Source organism: Bos javanicus, chromosome 25 (genome assembly GCF_032452875.1).
Source record: "Bos javanicus breed banteng chromosome 25, ARS-OSU_banteng_1.0, whole genome shotgun sequence".
Lineage (NCBI taxonomy): Eukaryota > Metazoa > Chordata > Mammalia > Artiodactyla > Bovidae > Bos > Bos javanicus.
Genome location: NC_083892.1, coordinates 33,346,629 through 33,362,722, shown reverse-complemented (window position 1 = coordinate 33,362,722; position 16,094 = coordinate 33,346,629). Strand labels below are relative to the sequence as shown.

General features: G+C 49.8%; 1 long non-coding RNA gene across 1 annotated transcript in view; it reads left to right on the top strand.

Annotated features, from left to right (window-relative positions):
• Positions 1 to 446: 446 nt before the first annotated feature.
• Positions 447 to 16,094, top strand: part of LOC133238596 (uncharacterized) — a 50,312-nt gene continuing 34,664 nt past the window's right edge. The window contains exons 1-2 of the long non-coding RNA XR_009733577.1: positions 447 to 1,304; positions 12,534 to 14,612. This is a non-coding gene — a long non-coding RNA (uncharacterized LOC133238596). The remainder of the gene's footprint in view (positions 1,305 to 12,533; positions 14,613 to 16,094) is intronic.

The following is a 16,094-nucleotide window of genomic DNA, read 5'->3' as shown; positions in this document are numbered from 1 at the left end:
GACTTTTAAGGACTGAACCGGAGCGAGCTGCGTCCCTGGCCTGGCCGAGCTGTCCTCGGATCTGGCCCTGTCTTGGAGGGGCTTGGCCGGGTGCCCCGGTGGGGAGAGGTCTCGGCGCTCAGATCAGGAATGGACCGGGCTTGGAAGCCTGCCGGCTCTAGCTGGGCCTGTGTGCCTCCGTCCCCGCTTGGGCGGTGCTGCGGGACGGGAACCGCTGTCCCTGACTAGCGGGGGCTCCGGGCCTGGTTTGGACCTTCCACCTGAGCCGGGGCCTCTGGGTGCTTCTTAGGAGGCCTGGAGACGGGGAATAGGACAGTGCCTGTAGCCCCAGCTGCCGTTTTCCAGTGCCGGGCCCTTACTTGACTTAGGCAACGGCCCTCTGGTTTTATCGTCACTCCCATTTCACAGATGAGAGAATTGAGGCTCAGACGCATCAAGTATCTTGTCCCACGCCTTCTGGCTGATCTATGGTGCAGCCGGGATTTAGACCCAGTCTTTGGTCTTTTGGTCTCAGAGGACAGAAGATGAAGCAGAGGAAGAGTAATATCCCCACCCCCCTTTCTGTGTCCCCCTGATCTTTCCTTCTTCACTGCAGTTTTGGGTGATTCCTCCCACCTTCGGGCTTCGCCCATGGATCCTGAGCCCCATGCTGTGTCCCTTAGCCCCAGAGGCTGTGGCCCACCTGATGTGATACTTGGGGCCTTGCACCCGATTCCCGACAGGCCCAGTCTTTCCCCAGAGGCTGGTAATGGCCTCCCCTGCCCTCTTCCTTCCTGGGCTGGAATTGGGTCCCTGGTTCCCAGATGTGACCTTCAGGCCCTCCACTGCCCAGTCCTGCCCCATTGCACTCTGGAGTTTGACATCCAGCCTCCTGCCTCGTCCCAGGGCTCCAGGAGGAGGACCATGTCTGGGTCCCCCTGGGTCCCTGGTGCCAGCCCGTGTGGGGAGGCCTTGACCAGGTGCTCAGCTGGAGACTGGGGAGGGAACGGGTACCTGAGGAAGCCCCAAGGTGCTGGGGATTCCAGCTCCTGCTGGAGGGGGCCCTTCCCCCACCTCGGTGACCTGAGCCGTCCCTCCCAAGGCCAGCCAGCTCTGGCCCCGCCCCGCCACTCTGCTTTGTCTCAACTGCTTCCTGGAGGACCTGCTGCCGGACTCACATCCGTTGTTTCCTGTGTCTTGGCCACGTTGTCACCTGGGGTTACCTGAGGCCAACGGAGGGAAAGAAGTCCGGTGGATTTCAGGCCAACTGTGTGTTTGCCAGGAGTCTTTGCAAATGTTGCCTGCTGACTACCGGGACCCCCAAGGTAGGGGTTATGGCCTTTGGAAAACACAGGAACACTCTGCCCTCCTCCCTTGCAAGCTGGGTGGTGGGGGAGCAGTGAAAACGCCACCTCGTCCTTCTCTGGGGCTCAACGGGGCTATCCCCGAGCAGTCTTCATCCCTGACCTGGGGCTCAGAGACCCTGTGGGGGCAGAGACTAGAGCTCAAGCTTTGGGTCAGACCCACTTGAATCTATATCTTAGAGCCACCCTTACACAACTCCACCTTTCAGACCCTTCTTCAAAGTCACCTCAGCAGGAGCCCTCCCCTCCCTGAGCGGTCCAGCCCAGCCCTCCTGCCCCGAGTCGGGCTGTCTATATCTGTCCTTGGCACAGAGACTCCTCGAGGAAGCAGGAGACCCTGAGGGTGGTTGGGGACTTAGCAACTTCCTTCACTCTCTTCTCTGGGTGGCCGTTGACCCCCAATCCCACCCTCTCATGTCACCACTGAGAGAGAGATGAGACCGGGAAATACTTGTCTGATGGGGAAGGGGAAAGTACAACCCTGATCTGGGATGATGGTCTGATGAGCGCAAAGCCCTCGCCTAGGATGTGGGTCTCACCGTGTGTGTGTGTGTGTGTGTGTGTGTGTGTGTGTACACAGCCTTGACTTGGGAGGCTTATTTTTAGAGACAATTAGCCTTCTGAAATGATAGTCTGAGGGTGGAGGCATGGTCCTAGAAGAGGGCACGGGGGAGGAAGACCTGAAGTCGACTCAGGGAGAGAGTAGGCAGCTGAGTGTGTCTGCTCCTTGACCATCCAGGAGCAAGCTTTGGGTTCTCAGCCAGGTGTGGGATCTGGGCAGTGGGGATGGAGTGGACCAGGCTCCGGGCCGGAGGAGCAGGTGTGGGGGTGGGTAGGGACTCATGGATGGATACAGGGACCGGGGGTTGGGGTGAGCAGCCTCGCTTGCCCCGGACTCCTGGCCCTTTTTCATTCCCTGGACACAGAGCAGGTGGCGGCCTTCCTTGAATGTCCCCGCCCCAGCCCCGCCGTCTGGGTTCCAGACATGGCCTCGGCTTATGGGGCCACGTTCCCTCCCTGGCCAGCTTGGCAGCCACTTCAGACACGCTCGTGCCTGGATGCCCCCTGCCTCGCTGAGGACAGAGAACACAGTCTGCCTCCCCCAGCCCCAGCCGCCCCCGCCCTGCTAATCCCGAGCACATGGGCCAAGCCAAGAATGTCTTGCATACTCTGGCGGGCGGGCTAGCCACGAAGCCTCCTGGAGGGGCATGAATCACGGACCCCGCCTGCCAAGTGCTCACTTGGGACGTGTTCGAGGCTGGCCGTGCCCAGAGCTGATGGGGAAAAGGGAGGGAAGGAGAGCTGGCAGCTGCGATGGGCAGACAGAGCAGTTTTGAGGGGAGAGATGTCTGCTGGACCCATCCCTGGTGGCAACACAGAAATTATGTTATAGGATTTTAAGAGCCTGGAATCCTACAGGAGTGACTTCTCGGAATTCCACGGGTCTGAAATGTGAGACCCGTGGAATGTCACATTGCACCCCTCTGACAGCACGCTGATGCCAAGGCCCCATCCTGCAGGTGGGATGCTGAGGCTCCAAGAGGGCAGAAGGCTCTGCTCCAGGTCACATGTGGAGTCAAGCATTGGGCTGGGCTGCACCCCGGCCCCCTGCCTTGGGTTGAGGCCCTTTCTAGTCCCATGGCAAGCAGTGTCTGTTCCAGCTCCTGTCCCAACACAACCGTGTGCTCCCGACTGATAGAGAGGAGAGAACATTGGAGACCTCCTTCTCCTCCAGCTCCCCCATCACTCCAAGCACACAAATCATCCCTACCTTATCTGCAACAACTCCCGTGCCCAGCTGGCCTTCCCCTCCCTTCTGTCCCCATCATGAAAGGAGTCTGCCTGAGGCCCACGCTTGCTCCCACTGTCTGTACTTGCTCATGCTCTTGTGCCAAAACTGCCCACCGAGTGCTGGGTGTCCTCCGGCCAGAGACACTGAGCGATCACCCTGCTCTCCCGTGTCCGCAAACGCTCCCTAGTTCTTGGCACGTCACCAGCTTAGTTTTTCCCTCATCTTAAAAGGAAAGTGTCTCTGGGTGCCGCCCACCCTCACCTTCACCCCCGAGCTTTCTCCATCAATCCATCCATAGTCAAGTTTCTTTAGAAGGTTGTCTACACTTCCCATCCCCTCCATCCTCACTGCCCACCCTCTCCGGATCCCTCTCCAGTCCTCTACAGATGGAGAGGGGGATGCCAAAGCTCTCATGGCTTATTGCTACTGCTCCCAACCATGCTGTCTGCCCTCAACTTCACCTGTCACAAACCCCTGCCCACGCTGGTCCTTCCTGTCTCCCCCGTTCCCTCCCTTGGGGCTCCTCCTTGGGTTGGTGATCAGCCTAGATCCCCTCCTCTGCTCACCGTCCTCTTCCCTGGGCCGGCAGTCTGATTATCAAACACTGGGGTTGATGACTGTCCCCACTGTCCCCGGATCGGATGGCCAGCTCCATCTCCCCAGGGCCCCAGACCAGTACATCCAGAACCAAATTGACGTACCCACCTGGGTGAGCCACGGGCCCTCACACTCGGCTGTCTGGGGTTCCCACCTGCCCTGCTCCTCCCCAGGGCTCCCCCACTTTCCGTGAAGCTCCCCCCACCCCCACCTACCTGATTCCAGGTGGAGATGCGGGCATCACCTGAGACTCCTCCCTCTCCCTCATCCCCACCCTTGGTGCCAGGGATCGACCAAGGCCAAGCCATGCGATCCCATGACTTGGTTCTCTCCCTGCTGTAGTCGCCTTCATTCTGAGCTCATCTTATCTGGCTCGGACTGTTGCAACATCCACATCACTCATCTCTGGCCCTCCAGCTGGTCTTCCACGGGGAGCCAGAGGGCGCGTCTTCCCACGCAAACCTGCCCCTGCCCCCCAGGGCAACGCCCTTCCCTGGCTCCCCACGGCTCCCCCCGCCCCACAGGGCCCTCCACATCTAGGTCCTTGGCCACCCCTCTGGCCTGACCCAACACCCCACCTTGTGTTCCATCCACCTCCAAAGACCCATCACCTCCAACCAGGCAGGACCGATTCTCCTTTCCAATCTCTTACCTCCCATTTCTTCCCTTTCTCAACAGACTGGCCAAGTTGAAAGTCCCCTCGGGTAGGTTTCCAGTGGTCCTGTGGCCACTCCACTCACCACTCTGCACACCGTCCCTGCCTGGCTGTGTCCCCTGCTCCTGTGTGAACTCGGAGGGCAGGGCTGGGTCCCGTCCTTCTGGTCCCTCCACAGCCTGGAGTAGGGGGTGTGCTCACCACACACGTACTAAACGAACAAACGAATGAGCCCAGCAAGGCCTCAGTCCTCTCCTTGGGGACCCTGCTCATCTGTTGCAATCCGAGGCCCCAGTTGCCCTTCTGGCTCTGAGTTCTGAGCACTCAGGTCTGAGTTCTGAGCATTTTTGCCACGGGCTGATGGCTGGTGTGTGGAGATTTATTGTCCTCTGAGATTTCTAATCCCACCGGAGAGGGGCAGTTGGGTGGGTGCCTGGGAAACCCGGGGGCTGGCGACAGTGGGAGGGAGGAGCAGGTGGGCTTATGCATGGGCTGGCACTTGGCTCTGACTCTGGGGACCTTATCCGTGGAGGAGTTGGCTGGGGAGGGGGCAGGAGGCCTGTCTCCCACCCTTCTCCAGACCTGCCCTGGAAACCCAGGCTGAAAGACCAGTGGGTGGAGGAGCCAGGGGAGAACTGGAGTTTGTGCAACAGCCTTCAATATGTTTGCAATAACAGGGAAATGGAAAAAATGTTAATTTAATTTTGACAGTGCCCTGGGGATAGCGCTCATGGCTCAGAGCTCACTGACTGCCACCCTGTCCAGCCCTGCTCTGGAGACTCCAGGGAGGGAATGTGGGCGGTGAAGGAGACGGTTGGGACTCCCCGTCCCAGGCTGTCCCCCTGCTCCTGGTCACTGAGTGGACCCCTCCCTCCATGAAGCAGCCTGCTCAGGGTTTTGAGAGCCATGTGCCTTCAAGCTGAATGAAGGCGGCTCACCAGGGAGGCGAAGACCAGTTGCTCACTGCACATGCCTTCCGGGGTTGGGCCTGGGGCTCTGATAAAGACCCCCAACTGGGAAGGGCCAGCCTCTTCTGCCTTGAGCCTGAATCACTGAAACTCTGATGATCCCTGTGTCTGCCCCCAGAGACCCTCGGGGAGGGTACAGCAAGGGCCAGGGTCTCAGAAGACCTGACTCTGAGAGCCAGCTCAGCTCTTGAGCAGCTGAGTGACCTTCTCAGAGTCACGTCCTCTCTCTGATCCTCTGGGTCCTCACTAGGAATGTGCTGGTGCCTGAGTGCCTGGCTGCAGGCAGGGCAGGGGACCTTTGGGTGGAACTACCAGGGGCTCTGACCCCCCTTTCTGGCACTTAGAGCCCGAGGGTTCGGGATGCTCACCCCCAGATCTCAGGGCTGTTGATCTCCTTGCACGTTGGTTTCTGTGTGTCTCTCCATGTGCCACATTTGGAGGTGGGGTGGGGGCAGCACTGGGGTCAGGAACACAGCCCCTCAGCTTCTTCCGGGGCTCTCGGGTGATAGGGGCTGAGTCACCCCTGGTTGCCGTCTTAGCGATGTCACAGGTGCATTGATTTAGGATCTCCAGAAAGCAGACCTTGAGACAAGGTGTTGGCTGCAGGTCTTTTATTTGTGAGAAGGCCCCAGGAACCACAGGTAAGGGGGTGGGAGGACAGGCAGGGAAGGGAGAAAGGCCAACGTGAGCAGGCAGCCCAGGGCTCCATTCCCCCGGGGCATCCTCTGAGATAGCACTGCCAACAGAACATTCTGTGTGCTGGGGATGTTCTAAATCTATCCTGACTGGTATGGCAGCCACCGGCCGCATGTGAGGTACTGTGTGACTAGTGCAACTCAAGAAATGTATCTCCACTGGCTCAGATGGTGACGCATCTGCCTGCAACGCAGGAGACCCAGTTTCGATCCCTGCGTTGGGAAGATCCCCTGGAGAAGGGAATGGCAACCCACTCCAGTATTCTTGCCTGGAGAATCCCATGGAGACTGGCAGGCTGCAGTCCACAGGGTCACAAAGAGTTGAACTCGACTGAGTGACTGAACAACAACTGTAGGCATTCCTGGGGAGGCTTGGATACTGATCCGCTCTTAGGGGGCATCGATCCCCTAGAGCTCTTGGCAACACCCAGCCGAGCCAGTGTTCTGGTGTCAGAGAGCCCTCAGGCAAAGAAGGAGAAAGACAGAGGCAGTAGCTTGAAGCCATTTTCATACCAGAAACACGCCACCAGCAGGTAAACTCAGGTAGGCTGAGGGGTCTAGGTAGGGCGTCCACGGATACGTCTCATGGACAGATTGCTAACAACCCAGGATGCTGGGGCCTCTGACCCACCCGCTTCCTTTCGTCCTTGGGGAGTCTGCTGGGCAGGGAGGAGGGCAGGTCCTTTTCCTCTGGGATCTGCTCCATCTGAGGGGCCCTCAGCGGGGCTGACGGGGCCCATAGCCATGGCTGAGTCAAGTAAAGCAGCTTTCTGCTCCTGCCATGGCCGTATTCTCCCCGGGTGACCCAGGACCGTGTGCCCTGTGAGCCAATCCTTAAAATCACTCTCTCTCTGTTCTATTGGTCTTATTTCTCTGGGGAACCCTGACTGATACATTACCTAAAAGTTCATTTACTAAGCAAGCGTCTTTGTGCTTTTTTAAAATTAAAATTTAAAAAATTTTTTGGCTGTGCTGGGTCTCTGTTGCTGTGCACGGGCTTTCCTCTACTTGCGGCCACTTTCTGGTTGTGTGGTTCGTGAGCTTCTCGTGGTGCTGGCTTCTCTCGTTGCCGAGCACAGGCTCTAGGGCGCGTGGGCTCAGTAGCTGCGGCTCTCCGGCTCAGTAGCTGCGGCTCTCGGGCTCTAGGGCGCAGGCGCACAGTCTTAGTTTCTCCAAGGCATGAGGAATCTTCCTGGAGCAGGGATCGAACCCGTGTCCCCTGCATTGGCAGGCGGATTTGTAACCACTGGACCACCGGCGAAGTCGGAAGCCAGGCATCTTTGTATTCCTAAATATGTATCCAGCATCTGCTCTGGGCTAGACCAGTGATGGGCCCTCTGGAACCGGATGTGAGGAGGTCCCCTCCTGGGACTTCTCTTCTGTGGGTGTTGATGTAAATGTCACCTCTTCAGAGGAGCCCTCAGACCTTTGGAAAACTGATTGATCCACCCCATTGTTATTCTGTTTCAATGCCTTCAAATCATGTTTTAAAATTATTTTATTAATATTCCTTTTGGGGGAAGAAGGATCTGTTTCTGTTTACTTAATAGAGGATCCAAGTGCCAGGAGGAACTTCACATCCAGTAGACAACAAATCTTTATTGAATAAACACATGAATGAATGTATGGGAAATGCCATTTCTTGTTGCCAAGGCCCTCTCATTCAGTGAACACTTGGGAGTGCCAGATGGGGGTTCAGGGTCCCAGGCATCTCTAGGAGCCATAGTGGATGATCTGGGGAGCTGTGTGTCACGGTGAGCCCAAGGAAGTCTTCATACGTGGCCCGAACTCCAGTGTGGATTTCACACCTGGACTTCCCGTGTGGCCTGAACTCCCACCTACAGGCCAGCCTGTTGGTCAACTGTCTCTCTTTTTAAATTAGTTTATTAAAAATATTTTTTATTTTTTAAAAACCTCAACTTTATTAAGGTCCAATCAACACACAATAAGCTGCATCCATTTCAAGTTTCATGGGCATGTGTGCATGCTAAGCCACTTCAACTCATGTCCAGCTCTTTCTGCCAGGTTCCTGCCCCCCAGGCTCCTCTGTCCACGGGATTCTCCAGGCAGGAATACTGGCGTGGGTTGCTGGGCCCTCCTCCCGGGGATCTTCCCCATCCAGGGATCGAATCTCCTGCATCGCCAGGCGGGTTCTTTACCACTCAGCCATCAGGGAAGCCCATTGCTGAGTATATCAATAATTCCCTTTCCTTGCTGAGTAGAACACCACTGGGTACACCATTTGTTTATCTGCTCACTTGTTGATGAACGTCAGGGAAATTTCCAGATTTTGACTAGTTTGAATAAATAATATGTTCTAAACATAGGTGTACAATCCTTTTTATGAACACATGTTTCCATTTCTCTTAGAAATCTGCTTGGAAGTGGGATCACTGGGCCATATGGTAAGGGTATGTGCAATTTTTTTAAAACTTTAGTTTTAATTGGAGGATAATTGCTTTACAATGTTGTGTTGGTTTCTGCCACACATCAGCGTGAATCTGTTCAAACCGCCAAACTGTTTTCCAAACCGACGGCACCATTTTCCTTTCTCATCTGTAACAGATGAAAGAAAGCCCTAAATACTCACTGACATTTGGTATTAGCAAGTCTTTTAAAAAAGTTCTTTTTCATTGTGGTGTAATTTGCCTACAGTGAAATGATGCAGCCTTAAGTGTATCATTCAATCAGTTTTGACAAAGGCATATCAAAACTCAGAACATTCCCATCACCTGTGAAACTTTCTGTGCTCATTTCACATGTCCCAACCCCTCAGATGGAGAAGGCAATGGCACCCCACTCCAGTACTCTTGCCTGGAAAATCCCATGGACGGAGGAGCCTGGTAGGCTGCAGTCCATGGGGTCGCGAAGAGTCGGACACGACTGAGCGACTTCCCTTTCACTTTTCACTTTCATGCATTGGAGAAGGAAATGGCAACCCACTCCAGTGTTCTTGCCTGGAGAATCCCAGGGACGGGGGAGCCTGGTGGGCTGCCCTCTATGGGTCATGCAGAGTCGGACACAACTGAAGTGACGCAGCAGCAGCAGCAGCAACCCCTCAGAATCAACTGTTGGTCTGATTTCTATCAGACTTCCTTGGTGGCTCAGACAGTAAAGAATCTCCCTGCAAGGCAGGAGAACTGGGTTTGATCCTCTGGAGAAGGGAATGGCAATCCACTCCAGTATTCTTGCCTGAAGAATTCCATGGGCAGAGGAGCCTGATGGGCTAAAGTTCACGGGTTGCAAAAAAATCAGACATGACTGAGCATCTAACCCCTTCACTTATACTCTTCACTGTCTTCTATCACCATGAGTTGGGTCTGCCTGTTCTAGAATTTTATCTTTCATTTGGCATGATTTTGTTGTTGTTGTTGTTGATCACGCGCAGGAATCTTAGTTTGCCAACCAGAGTTTGAACCTGGGCCATGGCAGTGGAAGTGCTGAGTCCTAATCACTGGACTCTCAGGGAATTGATTCCCAGTGTAATATTTTTGAAATTTATCCATGATGTTGCTTGTACTTTGTTCCAAATACTTCCCCACTGTATGGACATCCCACAGTTTGTTTATCCATTCTCCTGTAGAGGGACATTTGGGGTTTAATAGTTTGGGGCTATTAGAAATAAAGTTGCTCTGAGTGTTTGTGTTCAAGTCTTTGTGTGGATATACCCATTTCTCTTGGGTAAATCCTCAAGAATAGGTAGAGTTTTTGGACTATATGGCAAGCATATGTTTAACTCTAAGAAATTGTCAAACCATCTTCCAATGTACATTTCAGCCAGTAACATATGAGAGTTTCAATGTCTCCATATCCTCTGTAACATTTAACATTGTCAGTCTTTTTCATTTTAACTTTTCTAAAAGGGTATATAGTAGTATCATTATGATTTTAAGCATTTCCCCACTGATTAGTGATGCTGATCACTTTTCGATGTGTTTACTATTTTTGTACTTTCTTCTGTGAAATGTCTTTTCAAGTCTTTTGTCCATTTTTAATTGCATTGTCTTCTTCCTGATTTGCAGGAATTCTGTATATATTCTACATTCAAGTCTTTTGTCCGATGTATGTTTTGTGAAAATTTTCTCCCAATTCTGCGGTTATTCTATGTATTTTCTTGTCAGTGTCTTTTTTTTTTCTTGTCGGTGTCTTTTGAAGAACATGTTTTTAATTTTGATAAAGTGTAATTTAAATTTTTTATTTTAAAAATATTAAAATACAAATTTTTTCTTAAAAACTTTTTTTCAAATTTTTGAAACACTTGCCTACCTCCAGATTGAAAAGCTATTTTCTCGGTTTCTTCTAAACTTTGTAACTTTACCTTTTACTTCCAGGTCTAGAATCCATCTCAAATTAATTTTTGTGTACTGTATAGAGAGAATAAATGTTCTTTTTTTTTTCCCCACGCAGATATCTGATTATCCCAGCACCATTTGAAAAGCTTTTTTAAAGAAATCCTAACAGGTCATGAAGATTCTTTCCTATGTTTTCTTCTAAAAGCCTTATAGTTTTAGTTATTAAATTTAGATTTTTAATCAATTTTGAGCAAGTGTTTGTATATGCTGTAAGATAAGGGCTCGATTTTGTTCTTTTGCATGAGGAAAATCAGTTTTCCCATCACCATTTGGTGAAAAAACTGTCCTTTCCTTATTGAACAGTGTTGACACCCTTGTCAAAAATCAACTGACCATCACCGTGAGGATTTAATTCATGAACACAGCCTATCTTTCCATTTATCTCGGTCTTTTAAAATTCTTCCAGCAATGTTTTGTATTTTACAGTGTCCAGGAATCACACCTCCTTGATTAAGTTTATCCCTAAGAGGTTTTTAGTCATTTTTGATGTTATTGTAAACGGAATTGTTCTTTAAAAGTCTTTTTGTATTGTTCATTGCTAGTGTATAGAAAGACAACTGGTCTTTGTGGGTTGATTTTATATCCTGCAATTTTGCTGAATTTATAGCTTTTGTAGTTGTATATGTGTTTGTGTGTGAATTCGTTAGGGTTTTTTTACATATAAGACCATATCATCTATGACTGGAGATAGTTTTACTTTTCTTCCCAACTTGAATACCTGTTATTTCATCTTCCTGCCTAATTGTTTTGGCTTGATTTTCTAGTACTGTGCTATCAGGTAGCAAAAATGGGCATCGTTGTCTTATTCCCAATCTCAGAGAAACAGCTTTCAGCCCTTCACCACTGAGTATGATGTGTGCTTTAAGTTTTACATACATGGCCTTTATTTTGTTGAGGAACTTCTATTTCTAGTTTATTGGGTATTTTTATTTTTACCATAAAAGGTGTTGGATTTTGTCAAACGCTCTTTATGCATCAGTTGAAATAATTATGCTTTAAAAATGCATTCTATTAATGTGGTATTTTACATGGCTTCATTTTTTCATATGTTGAACCACTTGCATTCTGGGGAGAAATCACACTTGCTCACGGTGTATAGTTTTTTAATAAGCTGCTGAATTCAGTTTGCTAGTATTTTGTTGAGGTTATTTTGCATTTATATCCATAAAGAATATTAGTTTGCAGTTTCGTTTAATGTCTGTGGCCTTGGTTATCAAGGTAATATTGGCCTCATAGAATGAGTTAGCAAGTATTTCCTCCGCTTCAATTTTTTTGGAAAAATTTGAGAAGAATTGGCATGAAATCTTCCTTTGATTGATGGCAGGAGGAGAAGGGGATGACAGATGTTGAGATGGTTGGATAGCATCACCGACTTGATGGACATGAGTTTGAGCAAGCTCCAGGAGTTGGTGATGGACAGGGAAGCCTGGCGTGCTGCAGTCCATGGGGTCGCAGAGTCAGACATGACTAAGCGACTGAACTGAACTGAACTCCTTAAATATATGGTTGACCACCAGTGAAGCCAACTGGTGGACTCTTCTTCGTTGGGAGGTTTTCAATAAATAATTCAATCTCCTTACTTATTGTCAGTTCAGTTCAGTTCAGTCGCTCAGTCGTGTCCGACTCTTTGCGACCCCATGAATCCCAGCACGCCAGGCCTCCCTGTCCATCACCAACTCCTGGGGTTCACTCAGACTCACGTCCATCGAGTCGGTGATGCCATCCAGCCATCTCATCCTCTGTCTCCCCTTCTCCTCCTGCCCCCAATCCCTCCCAGCATCAGAGTCTTTTCCAATGAGTCAACTCTTCTCATGAGGTGGCCAAAGTACTGGAGTTTCAGCTTCAGCATCATTCCTTCCAAAGAAATCCCAGGGCTGATCTCCTTCAGAATGGATTGGTTGGATCTCCTTGCCTATTCAAATTATCTAGTTCTGCTTGAGTCAGTGGTTAGTTTGTGTGTTTCTATGAATTTCTAACCATTTCAGATAGGTTTTCTGATTTGTTGGCATATAGTTGTTCACAGTATTTCCTTATAATCCCCCTTTTATTTTATTTGTGTAAATTCAGCTGTAATGTCCCCTCTTTCATTTCTGATTTTAGTAATTTTTATTCCCTACTCTTTTTCTCTTAGTCAAGCTGACCTGCCTCTTGAGAAACCTGTATACAGGTCAGGAAGCAACAGTTAGAACTGGACATGGAACAACAGACTGGGTCCAAATAGGAAAAGGAGTACGTCAAGGCTGTATGTTGTCACCCTGCTTATTTAACTTATATGCAGAGTACATCATGAGAAATGCTGGGCTGGAAGAAGCACAAGCTGGAATCAAGATTGCTGGGAGAAATATCAGTAACCTCAGATATGCAGATGACACCACCCTTATGGCAGAAAGTGAAGAAGAACTAAAGAGCCTCTTGAAGAAAGTGAAAGAGGAGAGAGAAAAAGTTGGCTTAAAGCTCAACATTCAGAAAACGAAGATCATGGCATCTGGCCCCATCACTTCATGGCAAATAGATGGGGAAACAGTGGAAACAGTGGCTGATTTTATTTTTCTGGGCTCCAAAATCACTGCGGATGGTGATTGCAGCCATGAATTTAAAAGACGCTTGCTCCTTGGAAGGAAAGTTATGACCGACCTAGACAGCATATTAAAAAGCAGAGACATTACTTTGCCAACAAAGGTCCGTCTAGTCAAAGCTGTGGTTTTTCTAGTAGTCATGTATGGATGTGAGAATTGGACTATAAAGAAAGCTGTGCACAGAAGAATTGATGCTTTTGAACTGTGGTGTTGGAGAAGACTCTCGAGAGTCCCTTGGAGTGCAAGGAGATCCAACCAGTCCATCCTAAAGGAAATTAGTCCTGGGTGTTCACTGGAGGGACTGATGTTGAAGCTGAAACTCCAATCCTTTGGCCACTTGATGAGAAGAGCTGACTCATTGAAAAGACCCTGATGCTGGGAAAGATTGAGGGCAGGAGGAGGAGGGGACGACAGAGGATGAGATGGTTGGATGGCATCACCGACACAATGGACATGGGTTTGGGTGGACTCCGGGAGTTGGTGATGGACAGGGAGGCCTGGCGTGCTGCAGTTCATGGGGTCGCAAAGAGTCGGACAAGACCGAGCGACTGAACTGAACTGAACTGAACTGTTTTTCTCTTAGTCAAGCTAACGCTATGTCAATTTTGTCGTGATTCTATTGTTTTTCTCTCTCTATTTCATTAATCTCTACTCTAATTCCTATATTTACTTCCTTCTGCTAGCTTTGGGTTTAGTTAGCTCTTTTTTTTCTAGGTCCTTAGGTATAGAGTTAGATTGTTGCCTTGAGATTTTTCTTCCTTTTTAATGTAGGCATCAACTGCTGTAAATTTCCCTCTCAACACTGCTTTTGCTACATCTCCTGTGTTTCAGTATGCCGTGTTCTCCTTTAGTCTGTCTTGGGGAGGGGGGTAGGGTCTGTCCACACGCTGCGGCAGTCACCACAGTGGCCACTTCGCTTTCTGGGGGAGGGGCGGCTGGGGGAGTCTGGTACCTCAAGGCTTCCTCGTGTGTCACCAGAAAAGGCTTTTTTCATGCAGGGCGCAGAGTCGCCCACGCGTCACCTCCCTTTCCGGCCAACAGAGGTAAGCAAAGGGCCTCACAAGGGAGGGGCCTCATTGGACAAGAGTGCCAGCCCCCTTCGCATTGCCCAGCCCGCCGCAATCGCTCCCACACCAACAAGGGGGCACGGGCGCCTGCCTTCCTTACGGACCACAGCACCCCCCAAACAGAGCTCTTCACCTGACACAGCACCGTGGAGGAGACCTGAGGAGCTTGCTGGGAAAGGGAAAGGATGCCATCACTCGGCCTTGGGCAGCTGAGCGGTGACCCAGATGCTCCAGGGGCACCTAAGAGGGCCAGGTGGGACATGCTCACGGTGGGATCCCCCACCGCCCGGCCGCGGGGAGGGCCTCTCACGAGACACGCCAAGAAGGTGAGGTGAGAGTGCCATGGCATCAGCAGACACCTGTGAGGCAGGGGCTGGAGACTGAGGATCGAGGGTCAGCTGGTGCCCCATGCCTGCCCTCCACACACCACCAACAGGTGGGCAGGAGCCCCGAGGGCCGGAGAGGAGAGTGAGAAGGGTAGCCCCCGGTTGCCAGGAACCGCCGTCCCTTGTCTGGCACATCCTAGGCCCAGCTGGAGAGACTGGGACATCCCCACGTGGATAATCTGTAAGTATTTTCTAATTGGCCTTTTGATTTCTTTCTTTAATCGTAAATCATTATTTACAATTGTGTAAATTCCCACATATGTGGCTTGTTTCCTTTTCCTTCTGTTACTGGTTTCTAGCTTCATTCTGTGGTGGTGAGAGAAGATATGATTTCAATCTTTTAAAATTTATGGAAACTCACATTGGGCCCAACATATGGTCTATCTTGAGGGATGTTCTCTGTGCCCTAGAGAAAAATGTGTATTCTAGCTGTTGTCTACTGGAGTGTTCTGTGTAGGTCTAATTAAGTCTGATTGTTTTGTAATGTTCATGTCCTCTTTTTCCTTATTGATCTTCTGTCTAGATGGTCTAGACATTTTTTTTCTTTTTTAAGAGCCAACATGTGGCTCTTTATTTATTCATTTTTGGCTGCTCTGGGTCTTCAGTGCTGCCTGCAGGCTTTCTCTGGTTGCGGTGCATGGGTTTCTCATAGAGGTGGCTTCTCTTGTTGCAGAGCACAGACTCTAGGGCACTCAGGCTCAGTAGCTGTGGCACTCAGGCTCAGTAGCTATGGCTCACAGGTTCTACAGTGCAGCCGCACAGAGTTAGTTGCCCTGTGGCATGTGGAATCTTCTCAGACCAGGGCTCAAACCCGGGTCCCCTGTATTGGCAGGCAGATTCTCACCACTAGACCACCAGGAAAATCCCAGTCTATCCATTATTGAAAGTGCACTATTAAAGTCTCCAACTTTAATAGAGAATTGTCTATTTTTCTGTTCAGTTCTGTCAATATTTGATTTATATATTTTGAAGGTCTTCCGTTTTGTGAATAAATGTTTTTAATTGTTATATCTTCTTGATGAATTGACTCTCTCATTAATAATTAATGTCTTTGTTGTAACAGTTTTTGACTTAAATTTTTTAAATTTCATATTAGTTTAACCATTTCAACTCTTTTAATTACAGTTTGCCTTAAAAAAATTTTTTTTTCTTTTCCTTCCTTTTACTTGTGTCCTTGAGTCTAAAAATATTGAATTATAAAATTATTGGCTTTTGTGTTTACTCAGGTAGTTACCTTTACTAAAATTTTTATTTCTTCATATGGCCACAAATTACATCTAACGTCCTTGCATTTCAACCAGAAGTACTCCCTTTAATGTTATCATAGAGCAGGGCTGCTAGCAATGAACTTCTTCAGGTTTTGTTTATCTGGGAATGTCTTAATTTTGCCCAAATCTTTTTGAAAGATAGTTTTACTGGGTATAAAATTCTTCATTAATTTTCTCTTTTGGAGAAAAGAGAGTGTGTACACACACACACACGTCAGCTCTGCTGCTACTGCTGCTAAGTTGCTTCAGTCGTGCCTGATTCTTAGTGACCCCATGGACTGCAGCCTACCAGGGTCCTCCTTCCATGGGATTTTCCAGGCAAGAGTACTGGAGTGGGGTGCCATTGCCTTCTCCAATGTCAGCTCTAGAATGTCTATTTAGTTCCTTAAATATTT